At 37.8% G+C, this 10796-nt stretch overlaps 1 pseudogene; it reads left to right on the top strand.

Annotated features, from left to right (window-relative positions):
* Positions 1 to 653: 653 nt before the first annotated feature.
* LOC113315401 lies at positions 654 to 3694 on the top strand (annotated as a pseudogene).
* Positions 3695 to 10796: the final 7102 nt, after the last annotated feature.

The raw sequence follows: 10796 nt of genomic DNA, 5'->3' as shown, positions 1-10796 counted from the left end.
AGGTCAATATTGTTGCCAGTACGCCACTTTTTTCAATTGAAGGGACAAAGAAAGAATGACGAAAGGGGTTAGAGCTCAGCTTGTTGCGAGACTTCGAATGAATTTCTTGAAAGGACCGGATCTTGATGATATGTAATTTATTAAATTGAAGTAGTAAAAAAGAAGAGAAAAAAAGGATTTCCCTTATTGAGTGTAGTTTTAGAAAGAAAAAAAGAATAGGAAATTCACAAGGACTGAAGAATGAACTCAAGGTAGAAACCATTACGACTTGTCGAGGATAGTCGCCCCGAGTACGGTGTATATATTTCCAAAAAGAATAACCCTTTTTGATGGTGAAAACAGAACCACTCTCTTCTCTGCAAAACACACAGGAAAAAACAGTAAACCCACTTATTTCTTTGTTTAGAATCCTTGATCTGTCCGGGTTAGATTTGATTTTTCAAATCTGCCGGCCAAATCAAGGTCAGTACTATTAGTTTTTATAATTTTATTCAATAAAACAAATTGTTGATCCAACAATTTTTCTATTTAGGCTTTTTTAATATTTTGTTTTGATTGATCTAATGACTTCTCCATGTCATCTAGATTCGTTATATATTAGCCAAGTTGGTGTTTTTTTGTGGTGCTGCTGCTTCATTGTTACCAATTACATTATGGACGATGATGTTCTTCAGCAAACAAGACCAAGATTGGCAGTGATGATTTCATTTTGGGCATATTACTTCCTTTACATGGAAGTATCTAATGATCAAGAATCAAAAGATCAGGAACCAAAATGGTTTGAATTAATGACCAGTAGAAGGATGTCAATTTCATCGACGGAATGTAAATCAGTACAATTTCGGTTTTTCGTTTCTTTAAATTTCGAAATCTGTAAATTTAGTACTAGGTTATTTTTTCTGTTTTCTAGTGATGTAATTGATATTGGTGTTACTGATTCCAACGGGTGAAATGGTTATTCTCCATCATTATGTATCCTTCAAACCTCAATTTAATGAAGTAATTTAATAATTTTCGGCTTGCTAAAACCAGTCTTTCCTTCAAAAAAAAAAAAAAAAAAAAAAAAAAAAAAATCCAAAAAGGTTCACCTATGTAAAGTCCTCATTCTGAAATTAAAAGTTTAAAACATAGTATTATATCAACAGAGATGCGTTCTTCTTTGAAAACTTTTAACCAAACACCCGAGGATATCTCTAACTGATTCATGCAGAAATCTTAAACTAATCAAAGAAATCCACACCCACCTCTTAATTAATGGTATTCTTGATGATTCTATTTATTTAAGTCAATTTACTTCTTCCATAGCATTGAATCATACTCAATCAGATGTTAATCTTAATTATGCAAATGAAATCGTTAACCAAACTGAATATCCAACAATCTTCACTTTAAATTCCATGATTAGAGCTCATTCTAGAAGCCCTTTTCCTCGTCGTAGTTTTTTATTACCATAATCAAATACTTCAATCTCAAACTTTTTCACCTGATAATTACACATTTAATTTCATGGTTAGAAGTTGTACTCAGATTTCTGAATCACCTGAGATTGGGTTTCTTATCCATGGTGCTATAATCAAATATGGATTTTAACTAAACCCACATGTTCAAAGTGGATTAATTCATATGTATTCTGAATTTGGATTTCTGGTTTCTTGTTTAAGTATCTATTCAACATTATTTGAACCGGGTCTGGTTTTTCAGACTGCAATGGTGAGTGCTTGTGCCAAATATGGTAAAGTGAATATTGCCCGGGAACTGTTTGATAAAATGTCGTTGAGGGATTCCATTGCTTGGACTGCAATGATTTCAAGGTATGCTCAATCGGGAAGGTCAAGAGGGCGTTACGCTTGTTTCATTTAATGTTATCTGACGATGTGAGAGTTAGTGAAGGTATATGGAAAGAAACAATGTCCGAATGACAATAACACTAGGGACTGCTCATGTGGATAAGTATTCGAAGTGCGGGAATATGTGTAAAGCAGTGGAAGTCTTTAAGAAGATGAGGGAGAAAAATGTGTATACTTGGAGTAGTTTCATGAATGGATTAGCCATAAATGGATTTGGAATTGAATGTATTGAAATGTTTGATCTCATGAAAAAAGAAGGGGTTCAACCTAATGACGTTACGTTTGTGTCAGGTTTTACATGGGTGTAGTGTAGCTGGTTTAGTTGAAGAAGGTATCAAGCATTTCGAATCGATGTCTAACTTTTTATGGACTTGAACCTCGACAGGAGCATTATGGTTGTGTGGTTGATTTATATGGAAGAGATGGGTGTTTAGAGGATGCCATATATTTCGTTAAGAGTATGCCGATAAAACCTCATGCGGCTGCTTGGGAAGCTCTCCCAAATGCCTGTAATATCCATGGGAATTTGAAGTTGAGTGAGTTAGCATCGAGAAAACTAGTTGAGTTAGACTGCAAAAACGATGGTGCATATGTGAACTTATCAAATATATATGCAGAATCCAATGAGTGGGTTAAAGTAAGTAATGTGAGGAAGTTAATGAAGAATGCTGGGGTGAAGAAAATTCCTGGTTGTGGTGTTATAGAAGTTAATGGCGAAGATCACGAGTTTTTGGTTGGGCATGAAACACACCCTAGATAAGGTGAAATTAAAGTCATGATGGGTGAGATTGCAAGGCGATTAAGATTACCAGGTTATGTTGCTAATACTAATCCTGTTTCATTTGACATGGAAGAACAGGAGAAGAATTATAATTTGTTGGTAAATGGACTTGACCGACCAAGAAACTACAAAGGCTTCACATAAAGGGGTAAAGCTTTCCCACTACTATGTTTTATGTAGAAGTTGAATGATTCGAGGGGGATTGGTTATCCATGTGGCTTATATAACTTTGTGGAGGAAGCAAGCTTGGACAGAACCAGCAATTTTCTTAGCTTGGCAGCATTGATGTGAAAAAATAATGTGGTCACAGCCGGCTGCTAAGCTGTTGATGTCTTTAAGAAGATACTCAAAGTGGGTGGATTGACCGTCACATAGCTGGATGCACAAATTAGAATCACTCCCAATCGTAGGACGAGTTGAGTTTGATCCAAATTGTCTATTGTGCCAACTGCACGAGGAGTTTGTTACCCGTATGGATCCCATCCTCTTCACGAACGAGTGTTCCTACACCTGCAGACATCGGAGGACCCCATGAAATATGTAGGGTATGGTTAGCGTGAAAGGATTCAGCTAATTTGGATACTGCTCTGCAAAGTACACGACACTCTGCCTCTCGCATGAAATGTCAACAATTTTCTCTTGAAACCCCAAATTCACATTGCGGAGCCCTGTTCAAGTTGCAGTCTGACAAAGGACTTCCCATAAGCAAGCGACTGATGAAATTGTTAATATGTTGCAGAGCGGAGATGCCATAAAAGTTTCAGTTAAGATTAGCACTGCCAACTTCTTGGTAGCATAGCATGTTGTAAGCAATATTTACAGTGGGTTGCCAGTTTTATTATACGAGAAATTATATCTGTCACTGATCAACTGATCCAACTGTGTACAGTGGAGATTCCATTGAAATAAAGTGAAAAAAGTTTCTATCGCTCTTGAAGTGGCCAGCGCCAGTTTGAAGGAATGGCTGTTGGAATTTTCAAGAACTAAATGGTCCGTAGAGATTGTCAACTTTGTTCATCATTTAGTGTATCTGTGAGAAAGTGCTATCAAACATGCTTGCTGCTACATCCAGCCAAGTTGCATTTTTCTCATGTTTCCATGGGCATATATGTTGCTATAACCTCAGCCACCACATCACAAGTTGTAGGCACATTTATACGGCAACAACGGATCCAGCCTAACGCATAATGCATTTCTTTCGCACTTTTTATGTGGCATACAAAAAATGGCAAAACCTGAATTTTCAAAACTGGGCTCATGATGATTTTACTTTTCTTCGGATGAGGCTCGGGCTTAAGTTAAAACCAACTGGCATTAGCCCAGACTGCCCAGTTGGCCAGGGGTTGGGCTCCCGGGTTCAATCCCGTGCTGATCGTGTCAAAAAGAAAAAAAAAATGAAAAACAAATGTACCTTTGCCGCTTTAGCCTTTAGCAAGTATAAGGAAGACGTTCAGAAAATTACATCAATTCTATTTATTTGATAGGCGTAAATGCTGGAACCTCATTCACTAGATGGTAGATGGAAAGTTACCCGGATTAATTTCAACCTGTGATGTAAATCCCAAAACATAATCTTGCTTTATGTGTCTCGGTGTGTGGATGTCTTCCTTCATTTAAGTAGTAACATGTGTGTATCTCACTTTTGAATTAAAAAAAAAGGCCTCACTTCCCGTTAAATTCACCTCGACACCACTAAATCTAATTAATGTATACATCTTATCTTATACTAATATAAAGAAAATAAGGATTTATGAACCGTGACCACCCCTTTTTACTAAGCTACCCTCGCTGATCCTCTTTTTTATTAAGCTCCTTCTTCCATCTTCGTTTTCTCTGCGGCGCTATACTCTTTTTCTTTGAACACCCTAACTGTGAACAGAGCTACACTACAATAACAACTACGAGACGTCCAGATTACGATCTCATTTTTTCTATTTCGAATTTATGTCTTCAGCTATCAAGGTTCGTCAAATCCAAATCTAATTCATTCAAATTTATGAATTTCTGTTACCAATTCTCTACTTTTATTTGACTTAAAATATGACTTTTGTTTCCTAATTTGAATTGCTATTGTTTTCGATTCTTTTGAATTTGGGAAAATGTATGTTGTGCCTGCATTTAATTTCAAAGAACCTATTAAATTTGTGAATTTGTTTGTTGATTTTCCTGACAGAAAAAACATGTTCAATTTTCAACTTATATACTTTAATTTGTAGAGGACATGCTAAGATTCGTCGGTGCATGGGGTTATAAAGTACACCATGCATCTTATGCATATTTAATAGTGACTGAGGATTGGCGATTATGTGTATGTTTATCATAAGAGAGTTATAGAGAAAAGTGAAGATTGGTGATTATGTGTATGTTTATTGTAAGAGAGTGATAGACAAAAGAAGAGATTAGTGATTTTATTCAACCTGTTGTAGTTCTTTGACCTCTGCATCATACTTTTCAAATTATTTCATAAGGACTAACTTTGGGCGAGGATGGTTTAGTAATAGTGCAGATTGTTTGAGACACGGTATCTTCCTAGCCTAAAATTATTCGAGCACCACCCCTATTTGGTTCCAACCAAAACTCTTAATGCTGCTAATATAATTTTTATTTAGGAGAGGATTAACAAAAGAGAAGTTTATAAGAAACTGTTTGGGAGTCTGGCAACAAGCTGGGCTCCAACTCTCTTATGAATAGTAATACCTATCCTTTAAAAAAGAAAACTACCCACTTTGAAATTCATGGTATGGCTTGACAAACAATTTTTAAGCCTCTTTAAAAGGACTACAACATCATCATTCAGTTCGCCTAAGGTAGTGAAAGCAAAAGTACAAAAACCGTAACCATGAGCCAAACACTTGTCTAAGTACTTCCTGCATTTGCGGGTAACCGCATTGGAGATGGCTTGACCAGGTATAAAAGTACGAACCCCACCACCAGTGAAAGGTGAGACACCCGTCACATCGTAACACACATCTTGACTGTTCTCCCAATTGTGCACAAGAATATCCGCTGGTCTTAGATCTTTGTCGTTATCTAATAAAAATCCCAAAGCAGCTTCTTTCCGGGTAGGAACTCCAGATTTAAAACATATATCCGCAAGCACATCTCGAACTAAATCATGCCAGAATTTGATTCCAACGTCTTTAGTACAATGCAGCGCGTGATCACCAAAAGTATCCATCTTTTGCCGCAACTAGGACAAGTACTATCTTCATCAAAAAGTGGTATACCTAATCTGTAGCACAATATGGAAGCAAACTGTCTTGGCCTCACGGACCGGTTGAGCCAACTAATTGGGATAGCCATCAAGTAGTCTTGTGCATGTTTGGATTTGTTACATTGCCACAAAACAGAGTCTCTGTCAGTCATCTGAAATTTATCCGGCAACTCCTTCATTACGACATCAAAGTAGGATACTGCGAACGTCTACATGGGATGGGGAGAAGTGTCATTGATGTTGTAGTTTGAAGGAGATAATCCATATACTTGTAATTAATGGCGCAAGGCATGTTGAGAGATGAAGCTTGACTCTGAGACATTTGAGTTGTGAAGAATAGTACATTGCAGCTGGCGTGTTTAAATTTGCGACGCTAAGTAGCAGTATTGGATGGTGTCATTCATTGTATAGATTCCTAGACCATCACATTTGAGCTGTGATGAGTTGTCTCAAGTATTGTAGGAGATGAACGTCAAAGTGAGTTTTAGCTTGTTTAAAGCTACTGGATCAGTAATGCGCATTGTAAAGTATAACCTGGATACCCCTGTACAGTTGCGCAATAGTAGTAGTTCACTTTGAGGATCCTTTAGCTTCCTAATGGCCGTCATCACGTCGATGGTTTTCTTCACCCTAAACATTACCATGTCATTGCATAATTGCATGTCCAAGCTTACAGGGCCCCCTAGGAGTTTGACACCAAGTGAAAGTCTACTGATGTTGCTGGGAAAAATGCTATCAGCAAACTTCGGGGATCTTAGGTAGGCCAAAAGAGCTCAGTTTTGCTGACATTGAGGTGTAGCCCTCTAGTTTTACCATCGCTTTGTATAATGTGTAAAGCTTTGGATACTTCCAATGTGTCACCAATATATAATAGTGTCGTCATCTAAATACCATGCGTGAAGATCCAACGGGCACTGAGTGGCTATTTTCTTAACAAATGGATGCAATGCCAAAGCAAAAAGTAATGGTCCGAGGGGGTCTCCCTGCTGAACACTCTGAGTCGAAGATAGAATGGTGTTGTTATAGTACAGTCGTGCCGGTGAGGCATAGCAAAACTGCACCCACTTAGAGATAGCAGGACACTGGTTCCTCACCTCTCTAATGATGGTTGTCCTATCAACTAAATTAAAGGCATTGGCAAAATAAATCAACAACATCGAATTACCTTGTAGATGTCCTTTAGTCTCCAAAAGTCTGTTAACGGAGTGTAGAATGCGTCCTCCTCCACAAACCATACCTACGCCAAATTGATAGTCTCCCAAACATTTTGTCATATCTTTACCCACTGAAGATGCAATCAGTTTTGACACTAATCTCCTCCATATAGTACCCACTGCAATGGGGGGAATGCCTCCACCCAGTTTTAACAATGAGGTAAGAGGTGCGCTAGATATAAATTCACCCAAAGTTGCCGGGCAATGACCACCAAGCCAAAAATTGACAATTGCAGTGATTGAATGTAAAAGATCTTCTGCGGCTGCAGGACCGCTCATGGCATCCAAAAGATGTTGTGCGCGCAACCCATCTCTTCCACAAGACGTTCCCTTAGGAAAGCTCTTCAAGACATGTAAAACTGCGCTGGTACTCACAGACGTTGCAGCAACTTGAATAGGTTCTGGTGGTATGATGGGAGGGTGCATATGGGTGCTTCTTATCAAGGTCCAATAAAGTATCAACATTCCTTGGGGCTAAGCCATTAGAAGAAATGACCCTAATTGCAGCAGTATAGTGCCCATGACTCAACTTCTTTCTACAAGTTGAAGGTTAACAGCATCTTGTGTCTTTTTCTTACGTTGTTTGCCCGCAGGTTTTGAATTGGAGACCCCCAATAGCTTTTCAGCCAAAAGTATACAGCCATTAGGTTCACGCCACGTTAAAAGAGCCTGGTTGATGGAAGCAATCTGCAACCTCTTCCTAGTGCCGGATCTTTCTTCCAAGGTACATTTAGGGTATACAGATTGAGGGCGCAAGTAGGCAATAGGATTAAGTGTATCCAAGCAGATAGATCCCTGGGATTTTGATTTTGTAAAGTTAAGAAATCAAATGAATAAATGTTTGTATGTCTCTCTATACCTCAATTAGTGGACCTGTGATATTAAGTTCGGATTCGCAGTAAACTTCAGGTAGATACCAATTATAATAAAAGTGTTCAGAACTGCACTTCCTTATTGCTTTCTTTCCATGTCTAACTGAAAAAACTATGGCTCTATAAAATATTCCCAAGTCACTTAATAAATTTATAGTATATTTCAATTAGACCTCCTATCAAGCCTAAACCAAGTACTTGCTCTTATTCACTGTAGTGCGTCGGGAAGGCATGGGAATTACCATTTATCTGTGCTTAAAAAAAAGGATTTAATGCTTTAGCAACTATTGTGGCAAGATATTATTAAGGTGATTTACGAGGTTGGCAAGCCAAAAAAATATCCATTTATCATATTTGAATCATAAGAATCGGTACGCAAAGCACCAATTATAGAGTTTTTTTTTTCCATTTCTTGATTGAGGGTATACCTCTTTGAAGCAATGGTAGGTAAGGAAGTCTTCATTCACCCGTCGTTTCCCTAGAATCATAGAGCAAGAAGCGGCTACAAGTTGTTGTAAGGCAGAATTATGTTCATTGTTAGTATTCTTCTATTTATTGTGGTATAGGAATACACTTTTTTTGTATGTATAAAAATGAGTAATTGTAATTGAAAAGTTATTGAATGAAAGTTCATTCTGTTTCAAAGCGGAACGGCAGGCGCATCGCGCGTGGGTCTAGACTAGTGATATATATATATATATATATTATGATTTCATTTAACATATAAGAGGTGATCCACTAATTAAAGATTAATAAAAAAAGGTATTGAATGAAAGTTCAATATGTTTCAAAGCGGAACGGCAGGCGCATTGCGCGTGCATCTAGACTAGTGATATATTATGATTTCATTTAATAGTTAAGAGGTGGTCCACTAATTAAAGATTAATAAAAAAGTTATTGAATGAAAGTTCAATATGTTTCAAAGTGGAACGGAAGGCGCATCGCGTGTGGTCTAGATTAGTGATATATTATGATTTCATTTAATAGTTAAGAGGTGATCCACTAATTAAAGATTAATAAATTTGGATTCATAATGAAAGGAGTTACAAAAACGACATTCGTCGGATGTCTTTGGCTAGGATGAGATTGGGATGGTCGGATGCAACGTTTGTATCTGAAAATGTTATCCGGTCGTCCAAGGATCAAAACCCCCTTTTGTTTTTTATTTATTTATTATAGATTGGTTTTACAAGAAAGAAAACTTGTTTTATACGAAAACCTAAACCTAACTGGGAGAATTCCTTTTTTCGTTTTCAAATTGGTTTTACAAGAAACAAAACTTGTTTTATACGGAATCTTAAACCTAACTTGATTTACAAGTAATCATCTCCTATAAATACAACTCCCAAACCCATATATATGCGCGTATACCATGCACTATGATTTCATTTAATAGTCAAGAGGTGATCCACTAATTAAAGATGGGATTTTTAACAAACTGCCACACTTGCAAATCCCGATTCAAGAAAATGCCACCGTTTTTTTCAGAGTTTATTAAATGCCACAACCGTTAGTTTTTCCGTCAGGACCCACACACTTGGTCTTTTTCGCTGACTCGGTCAAAATAATCTGTCGCGATTTACATATTTACCCTTGAAAACCCTATTATACTAGTCATGGGTTCACCATCTTTCCCCGTTAGTTCTTTCTTCTTCCTCTTTCCCCTGTTCTTCTCTTCTCGTGTTTCCGTGAGAAGATTTTGTGATTATGATATCAGAAACTTAAGAGAAACGTTAAGAGTTGATTGTCGGTGATGCTGTTGTGATTGTTTGAGCACGTGATGAAGAGGATGGAGTTGCTGCTGTAGATCGAACATAGGAGTTCTGAAGTTAGGGTTGCTGTCAGATGTAGAACAAAGGGGTTGAAGTTTAATTAATGTTCTGAAACCATTTTGAAGATCAATCGAAGAGCTAGGGTTTTTTCTGTGGAGAAAGGATAACTTAGGATGTCTTTGATTTGAATCCCGATTGGTGGGTCGATTTCAATTTGAAGCAATGGTTTGAGTATTAATTTGAAGAATTGAGCTGTATCCACAGAAAAACACATGATTGAGCTGTTGTGATTGGTGGGTCGATTCATGTTTAAATCCCGATTCAATTTGAAGCAATGGTCGATTTCAATTTTTTGAATTGGGATTTACAAGTGTGGCAGATGGTGGATGCCTACCGTTCCTATACAGGACTTCTTCAAACAGCAACCAAGGAATTGAATCGGGGGTTTTGATGTAATCGTGCGACAGGTTTTAAAACTTTTTTATAAGTTAGTTCTGTCTCTTTGGTGTCATCTTGTTGAGGAATAACATCTTGTGACCGTACTAGATAAAAAATCTTCCTTGGCTATTTTCAGACGAAGAAGCAGATCTTCTACTAGGTGAATACACGGAGGCGAGAATCATCAACAAACCGGAGGCACCAGTTATGGGCACCAATTACAATTACAGGTATACCCCATTTCAGTTTTTCCAGATTACAATTTATAATGATGAATCTCATAAAAGGAACACACATAATGGATGTATGTTTACGGTATGGCTGCACAGGGTTGTTGGGGATGATACATTTATGTCTGATCAGCAAAGCATTAGTGTGGCCCGCAGAGTTATATCGACGGAGCCAGAGATTGAGGTTGTGTTAGTTGAGGAGAAGCGTATCAGAACTGTGAGTTCCCTAAAAGAAGCCAGGATAGTGGTTGACATCAAAGAGCCAGAGAAGGCTAGGGAAAAGTTGGTTGATGGTGGTACATCAATTTCAAAGAAACATGCTCGTACATCACTTTCAGAAATTGAGGCCATACTAGCTAAGACTCAGCCGTGCAAGCTTCCTCTATTCACGGAGCCCCAGCAATTCTACGCCAACCAAGGTAGAGCTT

The sequence above is a fragment of the Papaver somniferum genome, chromosome 10 (genome assembly GCF_003573695.1).
Source record: "Papaver somniferum cultivar HN1 chromosome 10, ASM357369v1, whole genome shotgun sequence".
NCBI lineage: Eukaryota > Viridiplantae > Streptophyta > Magnoliopsida > Ranunculales > Papaveraceae > Papaver > Papaver somniferum.
Note: the sequence above shows the minus strand (reverse complement) of the source record. Positions and strands in the feature narration are given on the sequence as shown.